Below are 12,141 nucleotides of genomic sequence, written 5' to 3' on the forward strand. Positions count from 1 at the left end.
GAAAATACTTCTAAGTTTCTAAAAGAAGATAAGCATTCAGCAAATCACTTGTTCTGCCTTAAACTTCATTGTCCCTGGGCTAGTTTAGTAGCCGCTAGTGCTAGTTGCAAGTTAACTTACCCGGCAAGTAAATGTTGATACTAGGATAATTTACAGGAAAATTTACCAAATTTCTGTCGATATTGGGAAAAGAGAGAAGAAGATTACAAGTCGTTAGCACAAGTGTCTACTAAACTAGCCCCATTTCAACGAGACTAGATACATTTTACCATACAAAGCGTTTATTTTTTTTAATAAATAATATATATATATATATATATATATATATATATATATACATATGTATATATATATATATATATATATATACATATATATATATATATGTATATTTGCAGTAATTCACAAGGCACACGTGAAAATAATATGCAGAAAAAACACTGGGAAATAAGAAGCTTAGTCCGAACGTTTTCGTCTATTTAAGACATTATCAAGGAATACACAGTTACAGAGACAAAGGTGGATATATATACATAAAGTAGAAGACAAGCTAGGAACATGGGAAGGACACACAAGATGCTTCACAATCAGGTAGAGCCGATGTTTACATACACGGACGTTTGGTCAATGACGTAACGTCACCCCGGCTTAGTAGCACTTGGAGAAGTTCTTACAATTTTATCAATAACAAAATCATCAAGCTTAAATAATCCTAAACTTAAATTGATATTATGGTCAAAGGTTTGTTTAATATGACTGGATTCAATAATGTTTCTTTCTAATAAGGATCTACAAGAAATTATTACATTAGAATTATCCCAGTCAATAGGATGATTGTGGTCTCTTACATGGACAAAAAGGCCACTGGAACTTTGCCCACTCCTTACACTATATTTATGCTGATTTATCCTAGTTTTTAAGTCTTTACCAGTTTGGCCGATATAAAATTTGTTACATTTAAGGCATGGAATAGAGTAAACACAACCCTTATTTACTTCAGGTGAATTTTTAATGAGCTTACTTTTTATAGTATTATTATTTTTGAAAACCAAGTTGATGTTGAATTGTTTGAGAATATTAGGCAGACCAACTAATTTCTCACTGTAAGGAAGAACCAAAAGGTTCTTTTTGTCAAATACTTTTCTTACGTGTGAGGTGTTATGGAAAGTTTTGTAAGCCATTTTATGAGATGTGTCTACTAAGTATTGGACCAAACGTCCGTATATGTAAACATCGGCTCTACCTGATTGTGAAGCATCTTGTGTCCTTCCCATGTTCCTAGCTTGTCTTCTACTTTATGTATATATATCCACCTTTGTCTCTGTAACTGTGTATTCCTTGATAATGTCTTAAATAGACGAAAACGTTCGGACTAAGCTTCTTATTTCCCAGTGGTTTTTTCTGCACACACACACACACACACACACACACACACACACACACACACACACACACACACACACACACACACATATATATATATATATAAAAATATATATATATATATATATATTGCAGAAAAAACACTGGGAAATAAGAAACTTAGTCCGAACGTTTTCGTCTATTTATTACTTGATAATGTCTTTAAAAAGACGAAAACGTCCGGATTAAGTTTCTTATTTCCCAGTGTTTTTTTCCTGCAAATTATTTTCACGTGTCTGCAAATTACTGCAATATACATATGTATATATGTATCTGTATGTATGTATATATATATATGTATATATATATATATATATATATATATATATATATATATATATATATATATACATGTATTTATATATATATTTTTTTTTTCAAACTCCGTCGTTTTCCTACAGAACCGAAATTTCTTCCAGCCATTGTTTCATTCTCATTCCCCCCCCCTCCGTTTTTCTTTTTCTGTAAACGTACTGTTACTGCTCGTGCCGGCTCAGTCATACCTGATGAATGTGCTCGGGGATCCAAGCTGGATGCCTCGAAGATAAGGGAAAGAGATGGAGATGGAAGATCCCCTTGCATGACGACCCCAGTGTGCTTTGCTTCCTTGGTAATCAATTCGGTCTTCCCCCGCTCCAATTACACGTCAGCGTGTTCGTCCCCTGTTTGAAGGAGTTTCTCGCAAATTGTAGGGTTGTTGGAACCCCAAATAGGTGGTAGTTAGGGTCTACCCGCAACCCTAGATTTATCTGTAAATATAATCAAATATTAGTGTTTTTTTTTTAATCGGATGATTTATTTGAATCTAATCTAATCGGTTGTATTTTTATCCGGATATATCTATATACGGGTGCAGATTTTGTCCCTCTTATGGATCATGTGCCAGACCATTGATCTACGGCTATTAGTCTCAGGATGTGAGCTTCGTTATTCGTGTGGATTATTTGATGAGCAATGCTTTCATCAAACACACGTCACACAAACGTCACACACGCGTTATGTACCATCTCTCCCAGGGGAGGCAATGAAGGGATTCGATGTTATGATGCTTTTTCAAGCCATGACCTGGGCTTCATTTTGGTTTGTTGAGTGTGTGTGTGTGTGTGTATGTGTGTGTGTGTGTGTGTATTTACCTAGTTGTATTCTAAGGGGAGGGGAGCTATGCTCGTGGTGTCCCGTCTTTGTATATCGCAACATCTAGTTCGTTCTTAAATTGTGTGTGTGTGTGTGTGTGTTTGTGTGTGTGTATTTACCTAGTTGTATTCTACGGGAAGGGGAGCTATGCTCGTGGTGTCCCGTCTTTGTATTTCGCAACATCTAATTTGTTCTTAAATTGTGTGTGTGTGTGTGTGTGTGTGTACTTACCTAGTTGTTTTACCTAGTTGCATTTTGCGGGAAGAGAGCTATGCTCGTAGTGACCCACTTTTGTATCTTTCCGCATCCAGTTTATTCTTAGAATCATGTATAGTTTTAGCACTCTGTGTGTGTACATATGCCTACGTGCATGTATTTGGATATGCGTGTTTTACAATTTTTGTTCAACTGTGAACGCATATGGACATTCATTCCATGGGAGGCTGCGTGCTCTATGATCGCTTTCTCGTGGTTCGCATGTTCGCAGGCCCTTATGATGATGTTCATGTGACTCCAAATTTCTTATGCCTGTTCGTGTGTACCCCGCCTAGGCGTGTGAGAGTGCGTGTCTCGAGTCTTAGAAGGATGATGGAAGCGGTGATAAGAGTGATTCGAGGCTGGTCGTGGTGATGATTATGATAATAACCTTCATTAAGACAGTCAGGCAGCTAAAGACAAGCCCGCCTACACGAGATGAGATTTCCTCCCACCCCCCTAAACTTAATGGCAATGCGTGGTTTACCAGTTTTGGTTTAACCTTTTCCGGAAATTGTCGTAAAATGATTGTTTTTTTTTTAGGCAAATGTCGGTTAATTTGATTCAATTAAGGGGTGGGTCCCGCCTTGCGTGGCGTCTCAGTGCACTTTTTTGAAGAAATAAAAATAAAATCGAGTAATTGAAAAGAGACAGACAGACAGACAGAGAGGAGAGAGAGAGAAAGAGAGTTAAAGAGAGAAAGATAGAGGCAGAAGTAAAGGAAGATAAAGAGAGAGGAAAAGAGAGAGAGGGAGAGAGAGAAAGTTAAAGAGAGAAAGATAAAGACAGAAATAAAGAAAGATAAAGAGAGAGGGAAAGAGAGAGAGGGGGAGGGAGAGGGAGAGAGAGAAGAGGAGAAAGAGAGAGATAAAGAAAGATAAAGAGAGAGGGAGAGAGAGAGGAGGGGGAGGGAGAGGAAGAGAGAGAGGGAGTGAAAGAGAAGAAAGAGGGAAGAGAGACGGAGAAAAGAAAAGACAAGAAAAGAGAGAGATTCAGTGAGCCATTGTAATCAAATTGGAAAATCTTAATTACCGTTCAGGCACCATAAGGTTTAGTTATTTTTGATCATCTCCATAAGCTCAATCCCAGCACTGATTGTACACAGTTTTAATCGAGCTTTATTATATAAACTTAACAAACGTAAACACAATCTCCTCACAGCCTCAAATCTCAACCCGGTGGTCAAACGTTTGTCTTAACTCGAAACGTTTCGAATCGTGTCATCATCAGGCTCTTCCCGAATATCTATTCAAATTGAACGTTTACGGGTTTCTCTCCCCCTTTGCACGAGAAATAATCTCCCTTCTCTTAATTAGTTCTCTTCTATCTCTCGTCATCTCACATCCTTTTTTGAATTATCTAGTTCCCTCGCGTGATTCCAGCCACTGAAGCCTTCAGCACGTTTCATGTGGTTCTCTCTATCTTCTAGGTTATTGAACCTTTTCTTATTTACTTGCTGAGTTTATCACCAGAAGACTATGTCCGTTTTCTCAAACAACCAACTTTGTTACCTCTTCCCTCTTCTTAACACCTTACCTAACTTAATCTAACCTAACCTAATCTAACCTAATCAAACCTAGTACAAACCACACCAAACCAAACCTAACCAAGCCAAACCAAACCTAGCCAAATCTAACCAAACCAAACCAAACCTAGCCAAACCACACCAAACCAAACCAAACCTAGCCAAACCACACCAAACCAAACCAAACCACACCAAACCAAACGTAGCCAAGCCAAACCACACCAAACCTAGCCAAGCCAAACCAAACCTAGCCAAACCAAACCAAACCACACCAAAACTAACCAAACCAGACCAAAGCTAACCAAGTCAAGCCAAGCCATACCAAAACTAACCAAACCTAACCTTTTACATATTCCTCTGGTTAATGTTACCCGATTTTATTCGACTGAGGAGGCAAAATCATGGATCGAAAGACCTACGCCTACCCTTGGTCATCCTTTCATTCCCGTGGCATAATTCACAGACTCTATCCTCCCTAAGGCCCCTCTACTTTATTCAACCAAGGGGTGGCACCCAGTCAGATCTTGTTAGCTGGAACAAGGTGTTGCTTCCTGATGGATATCATAATCTAAATGTCAGCCATGACTGCACAGCTGTCAGCCACAACGTCACTGACGTCAGTCATATCGACTAAAGTGTCTGCTACCTCATTATAATTGCTAATCAGCCATAGTAACACACGCATCACACATTCCAACACGTCTTAGCCTCTGCAATAGGGGCGTCGACTGTATCTATACCCTTGTTAAGTATGTCTAAAGATACATACGTTCAGAACTATCAGCACTGCTAACAGGAGGATTAGTCAGAACAATATAGGTGTCAGAGTTAACAACACAGATGTCAGCTACAGCAACACTGACACCTTTACGACAGTGTTGTCCGTAGTAATTGATGAATGCTTGAAAACCCACAATTTTGTTGATTCATACGAGGCTTTACAATATTGCTTGCATTCGCGGTAATGGTGGGCATCTATCAGTGCTGACAGGGGAAGAAGAACAAGGAGGAAGCGGAGGGGGAGAGAGAGAGAGAGAGAGTACGGAGATTGGAGGAAATGGTGGCCAGATGGATAAGTGAAGATCGAACAATGGTTAGATATCCAGTTTTTTTATCATCGAGTTAAACTTATTGTTTAGAATATTGTGTGACTCTAATAATGATGGTAGGGTGTTAGCAAAAGCGCTGTTGGTTGTTGTAATAATATTATGGTAATTCTGGGGGGTGATATTGGTGTTAAATAAGATGGCGGTGCTGGTGGCAATGGTGCTAAAAATGGTGAAAACGGCTGCTGTGGGGGTGACGGTGGGAGTAGTGTATCTTTGCATTTTGGATTATATTCATATCACGAAATTCATAACCCATCTCACACACAGACAGAACGTTCATATACTGAATAGGCAATACATGATCAAGTGCTTTGATACATAGTACTGATGCAATACTGAGTATCGAAGGTTTAACGGGGTTATCACACTGGGTAATTTTTCCTTCAACATCCTATCTCCAACCTGCATTCGAATAACTAGAATATGACTTCGCTTACAAAAATCTAGATTTCTCTCTAAGGACATTTCAACAGTGTTCCTAACATTTATATAGGTTTACAATCCCCTAGTTCACCATTCAGTTTTGTTATATACGAGGGAACAATAATTTCATATTTGAACATTTAAAAAATAAAATATTGTAACCGAAGTCGTTTTTACCCAAACGAACTTAACGGCTGACGCTGTTGAAGCCCGTGGAAGCCCATTGTGATAAAGCCTGGGCTGATGCAATACTGAGTGTCAAAGGTCCATAGTGTTGGACACTGCTATCTATACAGTGTAACCATCGAAGCCCTTTGGCGGGAATATGGGCGTGTTTTACACGTCACGCCAAGACCTCACGGTTCTTGTACGAATGCACAATGAACAAGTGTTGTATATGGAACTTTGATTGGCCTCATTAACCCACCTAACATGTCAGTCCAACACGGAAACGGTGTTGGTAGTGATGGTAGTGTTTGTGGTAGATGTGGTGGTGTCTGTAGTGGTGGTGACTGGTTCATAATGGCCTGTGGTTGTGGTTAAGGTTACGGTCGTAGTAATAGTGGTTATAGCCGTGTTTACTGTTGTGGTTGCGGTTATGGTAAGGTTGAGGCTGGAAGGAGGGGGAAGAGAGGAATGAAGGCAGCGAGGGAGGGAAGGAGGGAAGTATGAGGGAGGGAGAGGAAGGAGGTATGAGGGAGGGAGAGGAGGGAGGTATGAGGGAGAGAGAGGAGGGAAGGAGAGGAGGGAGGTATGAGAGAGGGAGATGAGGGAGGAAGAGGAGGGAGGGAGAGAAGGGAGGTATGAGGGAGGGAGAGGAGGGAAGTATGAGGAAGGGAGAGGAGGGAGGTATGAGGAAGGGAGAGGAGGGAGGTATGAGGGAGGGAGCGGAGGGAGGTATGAGGGAGGGAGAGGAGGGAGGTATGAGGGAGGGAGAGGAGGCAGGTATGAGGGAGAGGAGAGGAGGGGGTATGAGGGAGAGGAGGGAGGTATGAGGGAGGGAGAGGAGGGAGGTATGAGGGAAGGAGAGGAGGCAGGTATGAGGGAGGGAGAGGAGGGAGGTATGAGGGAGAGGAGGGAGGAAGGATGAGGAAGGGGAATAGGGAAGGGGAGAGGTAGGTAAAAGGAAGAGTGAAAGTACAAAGGAGAGGAGGAGGAAGGGAGAAGAGGAGAAAGGAAAGGAGGGAGAAGAGGAGAAAGGAAAGGAGGGAGAAGAGGAGAAAGGAAAGGAGGGATGAGAGAGGAATGAAAGAAGATATGGAAGAAGGGAGGGGTGTGAAGAAGGATACTGAAATTTAGTTTTTCAAGTCTTAGATCGTAGGTAGCTTTAATCGATATATCTATTTGAATCCCTTTCGTTGAATGTGATGACCTTTTTTTTTTCTTCTTTTTTTTTTTTGGTCTGTGTCGAATACCAAACAATCTTCTTTGTCTCAAGGAGAACCCGGACCAAGAACAGGTGTAACCATTGATCTTGATACATAGAAAATAATTAAACTATGTAGTTACTTCACACTCAGATATGTTAATTTTACGTGTCTCTTAATAACTACACATCTGATAGACACGACAGCTCTCGCCTTGGACTGGTTTCTGACGATGTCAGATGTCGGGAGTTTGGCGTTCTTGGTTGTCATGCCAACCAGGCGTCTAGTGATATATTTCATATATACAGATATACTAGAGTACAGTAATATATTAACGCATGAGTAACATTAGACGATAACCTATTATCGGAGAAAGTAAGAGCAGAAGTATAGAGGTGTCCGTATATTTCGACCACTAACTCTGTTGGTATGGACATGTTAACAGGTTGGATGAGCAGAGACCAATTAATATTCATATAAAGTGGAATCCACGTGGTAGGCGTCCAGTTGGTCGACGAAGGTGTAGATAGATAGATGGCATGAAGGCTGCAGCAGAATAGGGGTGCTACGGTTAAGGAGACGTAAGGGTTGTGCCAAGACAGAGTGGATTGGACAAGGTTTATCGAGGTCGGAGACTGACAAGGCATACTCTAAAGCAGTGGTTCCCAAACTTTTTTCTGTCATTTCCCCCCTGCACCCAGTTCAACCATCCAGATTTCCCCCTTCATGTGTATGAGGGAAAGAGTAGTTAAAAAACACTGTGATTATTTACTAATTTATCTTTCAAATGTACATATATACTGATAGACAGGCATTCTCTCTCTCTCTCTCTCAGACATGAGAAAATTCATCTGAGATTTTTTTTAGTTAGTAGGTAGTGTAATTATTTCCCCCCTGGTAGGTTCAAATTTCCCCCCAGGGGGAAATTTCCCCCAGTTTGGGATCCCCTGCTCTTAAGCCCCCGTCACACCAAGCTTACGACCTGTTTCCGACCACCTTGGACGGTGGCACTTTTGTTTCTCTCGTGGTTAACGCCAGCTGGCTATTTCATATTCATCTTCATGACGGGGAGGAGGGGGAGATTCATTCCAATTGCATTGTCTTGAATTATTTTGATAAACAGAGGAACAACACAAATCAGCCTGGTCGCCGGTGGTCGGAAACAGGTCGTAAGCTTGGTGTGACTGGGCCCTAACCGGCGTTGCGTGAGAAAGGTGAGAAAATCTGGTCCTCTTCAGCAGATAGGTTCAGTAAGAGAACAAGAATATACACAAAACAAAGAGGTACATTGAAGGAAGGAAGGAGAGAGACCCATGCTATGTACCTCCTTATTCTATATATATTCTTGTTCTCCAGTGATTGTTCTTATCTGCTGAAGAGGATCACTGTTAGTGCTCGAAATATATCCCTGATCTTCTGGTCTTAGTTTCTCCGATAGTGAGTTACATTTGATCAAGAACCATGTTTGTCTTGAACTCACCCTCTTGCCTGAATAAAATCGCCTGGCATTAGATACAAAAAAAAAGATAAAAAAATATAGGTCAAACAAGCAATGGGATTAAACTAGCACGGGAAATACTACTTTCATCTATATAATAAACACCAAACACTGCTCCGATGTTTAGCATTTCTCTTGCGTGGTAATGAAGAAAAATGAATCCAGCTTATGGCTCCGCTGGAAGGGAAGTCCATTTAAAGTGAAATAAAAAGAAACGCTAATGTTGTTTAATAAATGCCATTTGATATTTCATACGTGCAAGATTTCTTCTCAATGACCGTCTGAAAGCTTCCAAGCCATAATTAGTCGTAATTTATGAGAACGGTGGGATTACTACTTGTGAGGGTATAACATACTGTATACATTTTAGAAATGAAGATTAGAGTAGCCATGTATTTTGCTTCTAATTGATTCTAACACCGAGAGAAGATCTCACACAACCACTAGTGACGGACACTTTTACCGTTTCTTTTGGTTTCCATTTAATGTGTTATCTATATATTTATTTATTATATAATAATTATTATTACTATTTACTACCTCCGACTTCATTATGGACTAAAAGGTCTTTTGTCGGAGTGATTTGTTAATGTAAATTGTAAAAGTTGGCTTGTGTGTGTGTCACAACTATTGCAGAGTGTTTGGATTGTGGGAAATCTCTATTTTCACTTCACTGTTTCACCCAGAACAAATGGGAGCATCTTAGTTTGAGTGTGTGTGTGTGTGTGTGTGTGTGTGTGTGTGTGTGTGTGTGTGTGTGTGTGTGTGTGTGTGTGTGTGTGTGAGAGAGAGAGAGAGAGAGAGAGAGAGAGAGAGAGAGAGAGAGAGAGAGAGATGGCAAACTATTTTTTGTTAAGTCAACAAATTACATACAATGTCCTTTGATATGCTGGAGGGAAATTATTTTCCTTCAGCACATCAGATTCGTTCCCGAAAGCTCCGGGTTGGAAATCTGCTCCAGTAGTTGAAGGAAAAATAGCCCAGTGAGATAACGCCTTTCAAACCTTCCGCCAGCTCTGGTGAATGCCATTTACCCAGCAAGAGTTTTACCTCATGTTCTAGTCAAGTGTATTTGGCTTATCAGCTTATCTACAAAACCTACCAATATTTTTCGTACCTATAATTAACAAAAGGTTAATAGAATTCTTCTTTCTAATGGTAGAAAGTGATCACCAGGGCTGGCGAAAAGGATTAAAAGTGCTCTGTGTGGTTGTGTGTGGTCGAGCGAGCCGGAGCGTCATGTCTGGAGGCCAGAAGCGAGACGTAGGCGTTCGAGATCTGTTAAAATCAGCACGTGATGTCAGTTGGACCAAAGATCTTGAAGCTTCGAGTTTTGGCAAAGGCTATCATGCCTAGGCACCTCTTATAGCGGATAGCGCATGAACGTTAAAAAATAGCATGTATATACTAAATTTTATTAATAGGTTTTCTGCATGGAATTTATATTCCCATATCTATTTATCAATACAGATATATCAATAGCCTATTATGAAATATTTACCGACAAGTGTTAATTCCGCTTTCAAAGAGCTATTTAGTATACTAATTTCTATTAATAAATTTTCTGGATGGAATTCATGTTCCCATATCTACTGATTAATACAAATATATCAATAGCCTAGTATGAAAACATTTACCGACAAGTCTTAGTTCCGCTTTCAAAGAACTATTTAGAATCGTGACCAACGCCAAACTTGATTAGATATTCTTGCAAAGCTGTCACCATTATTGAAATTTCGTTCGGCCACCACCTCATCCTCGCATAATCGATGACCTCTCCGCCAGACTTCTTGCTCGCTCTCCTTGAGATTCTTCGCGATTTCTTCGCGATTTCTTCGCGAATGCCACGCCCCACGACGTCCCCAGAGGGCTGACGGGAGAGGACCTCCCCTGGGAAATTCCTCGCCGGTGTTCAACATCACTGTGTTCAACATACGGGTACTGTGGCTTTCACCACCGCAGAGTCTGCGTGGGGAGGATTCGACCCCACAAAGGCGTTATAGGATTACGAGTGAATGAATCAGTTTTATAGCTTCCTTTGATTTGGTCTTCTTAGGCTTTTCCCTTTTTCTTGTGCGGGTTTACTATCGTTCGTACATTACAAACATTACATATATTAAATAAATACATTACATACATGCACACATACATACATACATTTCTTAAAGTACACTATGACTTTTGTATTCTTATTCTTCATCCTGTAGGTCACTGTTTCTGTAACCTAGAGATTAATCGATCATACTACTAAACTACATTAACATTAGTTTTATTTCCCTTTTTCCTAATTAGGCTACAATTACCCATACGAACCAACTTGTAATGATTACGATAATCTAATCGAAGTCGTTTTGGATCACGAGAAATCTGTGAAAGAATAAAAGTTTTTTTGACAGGCGTCCTCAGGTAGAATCGAAACTGTTGTGTCTCCTTATGCTACTTGATTTTTATTATTTCTTATTTTTTATTATATTCTTTTATTAGTTCAGTGGATACCGTGTCGAACTCATGAGCATGTGGTCGCGAGTTCTATTTCCGGGACTTGCTGCGTGCTTCTTGCGTTGATTTCCAACTGTCCTGGCCAGACGGGGAGGCGACCCAAACAACGGCCTAAAAATCCCAGCGGCTTATTGCAACTCACGGGGTTTCTCACTTCCCTCTTCGTGGGAGAGAAATGATGATGCGAGTCTCTTTATGCTAATTATTAATATTTTTTCTTTAGCAAAAGTGAACGAAATATTTTATGGGCTTTGACGTATAAACGTTACTATAAATTTATTATCAAACTGTCACGTTTTTTCTTTGTGTTCAGAGACATTGCATCATTATCAGTAATTATTATAAATTTCTTTGTGTCTCGTCCTGACCTGTCTCTATTTTTTACATTAACATGTACTCATTATCTTTTTGCTAAATTTATTAAATATTGTTGTTTCTTATTCGATTATTATTAACGATTCTGCAGATTCCACTATTGTTACTAGTACGTCTATTGCTAGTAACACCAGTACTAGATCTTCTATACTTCTAGTAATGCTATTAACATTAGTAATACAACTGAAATTCAACGTTAAACGGCACCAGTGCCCTTGAAATAATTACATACATCGTGATATGCACCACTTAGGAATAATTACATTTAATTTCGCTACCAGCGCTTCAATTACGCCTCTTACACTAATCACAGTAGTTTTACTGATCCCAGACGCTGTCATAATCAGTGATAACGCCTCCAGAGGCGCTATTCTCATTAATTAAAAGAATTTAACTTCTTTCACATATCTTACCTCAAATGGCTTCAGTCACGCAACAAATGAGAACTTCCCGCTTGGCATCGCCCAATCCCACCACCTCCACCTCGCCTCCATTTTCTCCAACACCTGAACTTTTCTCCAACACCCTATCTAT

The 12,141-nt window shown here is 40.1% G+C and overlaps 1 protein-coding gene across 3 annotated transcripts in view; it reads right to left on the reverse strand.

Annotated features, from left to right (window-relative positions):
* The window catches only part of LOC143033019 (uncharacterized), a 787,267-nt gene that overhangs the window by 180,007 nt on the left and 595,119 nt on the right, over positions 1–12,141 (reverse strand). The gene's annotated exons all lie outside the window — the stretch shown is intronic.

The sequence above is a fragment of the Oratosquilla oratoria genome, chromosome 15, assembly GCF_046742065.1.
Source record: "Oratosquilla oratoria isolate Oo_2021 chromosome 15, ASM4674206v1, whole genome shotgun sequence".
NCBI classification, from domain to species: domain Eukaryota; kingdom Metazoa; phylum Arthropoda; class Malacostraca; order Stomatopoda; family Squillidae; genus Oratosquilla; species Oratosquilla oratoria.